Below are 7154 nucleotides of genomic sequence, written 5' to 3'. Positions count from 1 at the left end.
GTTTTTCTTTCTAACAAGGTTCCACTGTACTATACAGCAAGAAACTTTCATGAATTGTACAAGACAACAAATTTCAAAGAAAGACAATTTTGTGAAACGCATTCAGTGTCATGGCACAGGTGTGATTCAATATTCTGCGTCATAAAACTGTCGCCATTGTTAACCACTCTTATAATTTGCAAACATTTCATGCCTGTTAAAAGTTTCTGATTGCAAATTAAGAACATGTCTAAGGCTTCGATCAGACCCAAGATGGTAAAACACTTTTCTTTTCTTTTTTAAACCAACCAAAGATATGAGAATTATTGCACAACTTTTACTTGTCACATCATCATCATTGGATAAAGTATTGCCCCCCCCCCCCACCCCACCCCCAAACATGTCTGCTTTTGGCCATGCATTTACATTTACGGTACTATTTTGCTATATAAGGCAAGTATTTTGAGGCAATTTACAGTGGCATCTCTGAACAGAGTTTTTGGTAACACCAAGTTCATAAACATAATGTGTCATGCATGCAATGAGAAGCTTCACTGCTATCCTAACCAAATGAATGTATGAAATAAGAGTGAATATGACTTCTTTTTTTTAATTGCTATTAAAAACAAGAAAAACTTGGTATTGGTATTGGAAAAGATTTAGATATATTATATTGTTTAATTGTTGCATTCTGCATGATTTGAAATAGGTGCAAATGAGGGGTTTGACTATTGAAGAGGAAGAGAGAGAAAAGTAGAGAGATGGGGAAATAAAAATGTAAATTAGAAGAGAGTAAAAAGATTAGATTAAAGAGAGAGATATATAGCTGGAAAGATCAAAAAAAGGAAAAGGAGATTCGATCAATGAGACAGCAAAGAGAAGGAGGGAAGTAGAAGTAGAAAGGAGATTGGAAAGAGAACACTAGAAGATAGATAGATTTAAGAAAAAAGAGAGTAGAAAGAAGAGAAGGAATGGAAATCATAGAGACTGACAAAAGAGGAGGAGGCCAAAGAGGAGCAACAGAATGAAAAAGATATGTGGACCTATGTGCCCCCCCCCCCCTACCCCAGTGGCGGATCCAGGTGGGCCAAGGCCACCTCCCCTGCGGGAAAAAACGGGTACAAACAAAGTCATGTTAATTTTACCTTTCTTTGAAGACAGGCCCTTTCCCCTGGTGCTCAAGGGGGGGGGGGGTGCAATTTCTAAATTTTCAAGGGCAAAATATTAGTTTTAGATATATTATATTGTTTAATTGTTGCATTCTGCATGATTTGAAATAGGTGCAAATGAGGGGTTTGACTATTGAAGAGGAAGAGAGAGAAAAGTAGAGAGGTGGGGAAATAAAAATGTAAATTAGAAGAGAGTAAAAAGATTAGATTAAAGAGAGAGATATATAGACGGAAAAGACGGGAAAGATCAGAAAAAAGAAAAGGAGATTCGATCAATGAGACAGCAAAGAGAAGAGAGAGAAGAAGGGAAGTAGAGGTATAGAGACATAGAAAGGAGATTGGAAAGAGAACACTAGAAGATAGATAGATTTAAGAAATTAGAAAAAAAGAGTAGAGAGAAGAGGAGGAATGGAAATCATAGAGACTGACAAAAGAGACAGCAAAGATAAGGGGGTAGGAGGAGCCAAAGAGGAGCAACAGAATGAAAAAGATATGCGGACCTATGTGCCCCCCCCCCCTACCCCAGTGGCGGATCCAGGGGGGCCCAGGCCCCCTCCCCGGTGGAAAAAACCAGGTAAAAACATGTTAAATGTTATCTTTCTTTGAAGACGGGCCCCCTTCCCTGGTGCTCAAGGGGGAGGGTGCAATTTCTAAATTTTCGGGGGCAAAAAAATAAAGGAGGTCTAAGGTCAGAAAAGAGGGATTTATTTTAGAGGTGTATTTTGTAACTGTTTTGTCCATTTGCAAAGACAAGTTTGTCTCTTTTCAGTAAAAAGCTATCGCTACCCAAGGTTATTGACTTGAGAAGACACTGCATAACATATGCAGTGTCTTCTCAAGTCAATAACCTTGGGTAGCGATAATCATTATTATGGGAAAGGGTGTGGGGATTTTTTTTTCCACATTAGTTTATCATGACCAGTGCACAATTAATATTATCCCTTTTGAGATTGTTGACTATAGCAGATACTATGTTTGGGAAATAGTACTTCCCCACGTCATAAACAGTCTGGAATTTTAAATTCCAAAACGTGACTATAAGTTCTCAATTTTGAAGAAAATGATGGATAAATGTCCCATAATTATGCATGCATTTTAGGGGCACTATAAGTGTGAAAGAAATATTGGAGTAATTAAGACCTTACGTATCAGGAAAATCCACTTGAGGGTGTGATTTTCCGGGGGTAATTTTCCTTGGAGGGTAATTGTCCCGCTGGTAATCGGCCGGGGTTGATTACCCATGCAGGGGGTAATTGTCCCCATAATTACTGAAGTACAAAATACAAATATCATAACTTTTGGGTAAAATAAAAAGAGCACATCATAGCTGGGTTTAATAACATGTCCCCCCATCCCCACCCCACCCCCCCCCCCCCCCATCCCTCTAAAATGAAAATAAGATAAAATTTGATACTCCCAAGATGTGTCGAAGTAAAGTAAAGCATATTAAGACTTGAAGACATTGCTTATTAGGAATTGGGCGTGGGATGAATATTTGAGATTTGAATCACCAGGGGCGTGGTTTATGAAGAAACAAATTGTTTTGTTTGTTGTTTTAAACAAAAGATGATTATAAGGACTTCATTTATGTCAACGAGAAAATGGCATAGTACTTCCAGCCAGGGGCGTAGACAACGGGGGGGGGGGGGATGAGGGGGATGGCATGTACAATCATCCCCCCCCCCCAGGTTTTGGGGAATGATATTTGCTTACTTAATAAGTCATAATGATGATAATAATAGTAATAATAATAATGATAACAATTATAATATTAATAATAATAATAATTATGATGATGATAATAATAATCCTCATCATTATTGTAATTGTGTTTATTGTTATTAGCCGCATTCACACGGTGAAAGCCAATTCAGACGGTAAAAAAAGAAAATCTTACAAGTATTTTGTGGTTATCTTGTGGTTTGGAAACCACAAGATAACCACAAGATTAAACAGGTGCGGATCTACGGGGGGGGGGTTAGGGGGTCCAAAAAACAAACAAAAAAAAGGGGGGAAAAAAGAAGAAGAAAAAAGGAAAAAAAGAAAGAAAAAAGAACGCACGCTGGAGAGAAACCCTTTCAAGTGCAAATATTGTGAGAAGATATTCAACTCATCTTGTAACTTAACCAAACACATGATAACTCTGGATATAACTGTGTATTTAACTGTTACTTGATTTAAAAAGACGTTATCATGCACTGCTTTTTATGGTCTCCATTGTGTTAATAGATGCCCAGGAAAACATCACTTACGGGGTTCAAATAAACACCCAAAAAAAAATCGGTTCGCCGCTTCGCGGCTCGTGGACGATGCTCCGCATCGTCATTATTTTGGTCACCCCCCCCCCCTTAGCAAAAAGCTAGATCCCCCCCGGAGTCATCCCCCCCCCCCCAGGTGTACGAACCTGTCTACGCCACTGCTTCCAGCAACGCCCCGGTTACTCATTCAATTCCCTAGTATTCGAATTTCAATTAACCCTAAAAAGGCCGGGCTATTTGAGGTCTTAGTAGGGCCGGGGGGGGGGCCATAATGGCCCCCCTTAAGATCTCGGCCGCGAAGCGGCCGATTGCCGCGAAAATTTGCACGCATGTCAAGTGAAGTGTATAGAATAATGTGATAATTTCAATTTTTTGAAAAATTCACTCATTTGCATATTTATGGTAATTTATGCAAATAAAGTCATAAAAATCACATTTTTACCCATAAATCATATATTATTCATATTTAAGCATTCTTTTTCACTACATATATTCATTAGACCATTCTCAATAACAATACGACAAAAAAATTTGGAAGAGCCAGCTTATTCCTTATGTTATCCCTTGTTTTGATAATTTCTTATGTATTTCATTGTTTTTTTAACTAATGTATTTCATTGTTTTTGTTGTTTTATTTCATTTCTTACTACAATTCAACTATTTTGACTTCAAAAACAACCACCTCAACTTTAAACAAGACCCAATAACCCATGTTTGTTCTGTTTTTAGGAAAAATGACTTTTCCATATGTTTTGTACACAAATCACGAAAATGAGCGATTTTCAGGCTGACATGCAAAGACAAAAGGTCACGTGACCTTGTAACCGTAGGTCCGATTTTCAAAAAAATGATTTCAAAAGTTGCGCAAGACTCGAAAGAAAAAAGTCAGCGAGCGGCGGGGCGCCATCCATATGCGTTCCCGAGCAATCGGAAAAATCGTGGAGGGGGGGCCATAATGGCCCCCCCCCGGCCTTATTAGGGTTAAATAACATTCAGTATTGAGGAAAGAGGGGAAATCAATCTTTCAATTTTTGTTTAGAGTTTTCGTCAGTTAAATGGCAAAGCTGGGGTAATTTTTTTTATCAAATTATTGAGTGTAAGTGGTGTAATTTTGGTTCATCCTGGTGGACATATATTGCGTGTAATATTTATTTCCTGTAAGTTATGGTAAGTTTTGTTGGACGGAAGTCAGTTTATCGCAGAGGCAATTTTGGCGTCTCTGGATTCTCTGTGTACGATAACTTTAAGTTCGTAGGGTATTAAATTTTTTTTTGTTTTGAAAAAGAGACATTACATTGAAAAAAAATCATTATTTTCTCTCGTACATGACACCTTTTGCATTAAAAATCAATTAAGTACACTTGAGAAGAAGTAAAATGAAAATATGCTAGATTTCTGACAATTGAGTAAGAAGCCATTTTAGCTTTCCTGATTTAGCAGCTGACATTGGATCTACATGTAATGCTTACATGTAAGTGAATTCACACAAACCTTCTGTTCACATCCTTCCCACACCCACAACAAAAAGTGAGTCATTTGACACATTTAAGCATAATTTTCGTGAGTCAGGTGTAAATTGACTCATTAGTAACAACCAATGAGTCTCTATTGACTCATTTATATTTCACCAGTGTGTCAATCATGAGCTGACGCATTTGCAAAATGCTTCGACTGACTCACATGGTCGTAAAAAATGAGTCAAGATCGACATAAGAGCATTTTAGAAGAAAAAAGTGAGTCAACTTGAAAGTGAGGCTGTATGCATGCGCGCGCATGCTTTCGTGACGTCATCCAAAATGCGCATTCTCGAGCCATATTTGAATTCCCGATCGACGACGCGACGTCGCCATCTTATATCTTGGATTCAGAAGAGTTTTGACTGCAGCTAGTGAAAAATTGGTATGCATAATTATTCATATGGTTTTAAACGATGATTTTTATGACTGGATTCGTGGGCTGAATCTTCTGATTATTATACAAATGATGCATGCGTTCATTTTACGATATCCGCACTCGAGTTGATGAGGCTGTGTGTAACTTAACTATATAGATTCTACTGTATCGCACGAAGCCGTGTCCAATGAAAACATGCATGATCTTGCATCATTGTTTTATACAACGAAACTCCTAGATCCTTGTTATTTGATGTAAAACGAATTAATTCAAGATTGTTTCGTGACAGCTAGTATGGGTGACAAATAAATCTCAAGTTAAGGCTTAATTTAGTGCGTACAAAGTAGATTTTTCAGATTCGGGTAGCGGGACCACCGATTACATCGCTAAAATGTGATATTTTAGGATATATTTTCCATTGCAAATGTGGACAGTGACTCTGGCATGGTATGGTATGTGTGTGATAGGCCTAGGGAGTAGGGGGGTCTATGTCATGATGCACCCACAACAAAAAGTGAGTCACCCTTACTCAAATTGATGAGTCACTGGTTTGTCCGTACAGCGAAACACTTGAAGGATCATGTCACTATGACTCGATACAAATGAGTCTCTAATAAGACTCATTTGTATCGAGTCATAGTGACTCACATGATCCTTCAAGTGTTTCGCTGTACGGACAAACCAGTGACTCATCAATTTGAGTAAGGGTGACTCACTTTTTGTTGTGGGTGCAAGACAGCATTAAAAGAGCCCCTGAACATGGCTACTTAAACACTGTATTGTTATGTGTAAATTCACTCAAGCATTTGGTTCATTGTCAGCTGCTAGATTAGGAAAGCTGAATGGCTTCTTTTAATCAACATCTAGTAATTTGGGAGAAATCAAGGATCTTTTCATTTTATATGCATGAAGTGTCGTATAAAAGAGAAAAATATTAATTTGTGTGTGATGTGTTTCTTTTTCCAAAATAAGTATCTCTACTACCCTATAAACTAACTCAAAGTTGCAATTTTTTGTGCAAATGAAATTTTGATACCACTACTTTCAATTTGTTAAATTCAATCATACGTGAAATATGAATAATAGATTATGGATCAAATAAGAAACCGAGCTTTCCACACATGTACATCTCATTACAGAAATTATTATCATGACATAAACAAAATTGCCATGAAATCCAGTTTCTTTTTTTTCCTGGGATACACTGTACAGTGCGTCCCAGAAAAAACGAAACCGAGAAGTATCGATGTTTTATCATAACTTAATCACAACCATAATTAATGAATGATACATATTTGGAAAGCTTAGAGTCTCCTCTTTCAGTTGATGCTACTCAGATGATGCATATTTCACGCATGAGTGATTAAAAGCAATTTGAAGGAAGGAAACCAAAAAGACATTTGGCGGGCGGTATCTGAATTTCGAAGAAAAATTCACATTTCTAGAAAGTTGAGTTTCTGCTCTTTCATATGACACCTCAATCAGGAAAAATGAGCGAGGAATAACAAAGTTCTGTTTACTTAAAGTAGCCCTTACATTTTCATAATTTTAACAAACGAATTCGTTTTCACTGGGTGCCCGCCGTACCAAAAAGCAGATTTGACAAAAGACTTAACTCCGTTTCGTTGACAATCAGCCATGCATGAAGACTCTCGTCTACGGCTGATTGTCAACAAAACGGAGTTAAGTCTTTTGTTAATTTCGTTTATTGATACGGCAGGCAGCCGGTGAAAACGAATTCGTTTAATAAAATTATGGAAATGCAAGCACTACTTTAAACAAACAGAACTTTGTCATTCCTCGCTCATTTTTCCTGATTGAGGTGTCATACGAAAGGGCAGAAACTCAACTTTCT

This window comes from Strongylocentrotus purpuratus, unplaced genomic scaffold (assembly GCF_000002235.5).
Source record: "Strongylocentrotus purpuratus isolate Spur 01 unplaced genomic scaffold, Spur_5.0 spur5_scaffold_19, whole genome shotgun sequence".
Lineage (NCBI taxonomy): Eukaryota > Metazoa > Echinodermata > Echinoidea > Camarodonta > Strongylocentrotidae > Strongylocentrotus > Strongylocentrotus purpuratus.
Note: the sequence above shows the minus strand (reverse complement) of the source record.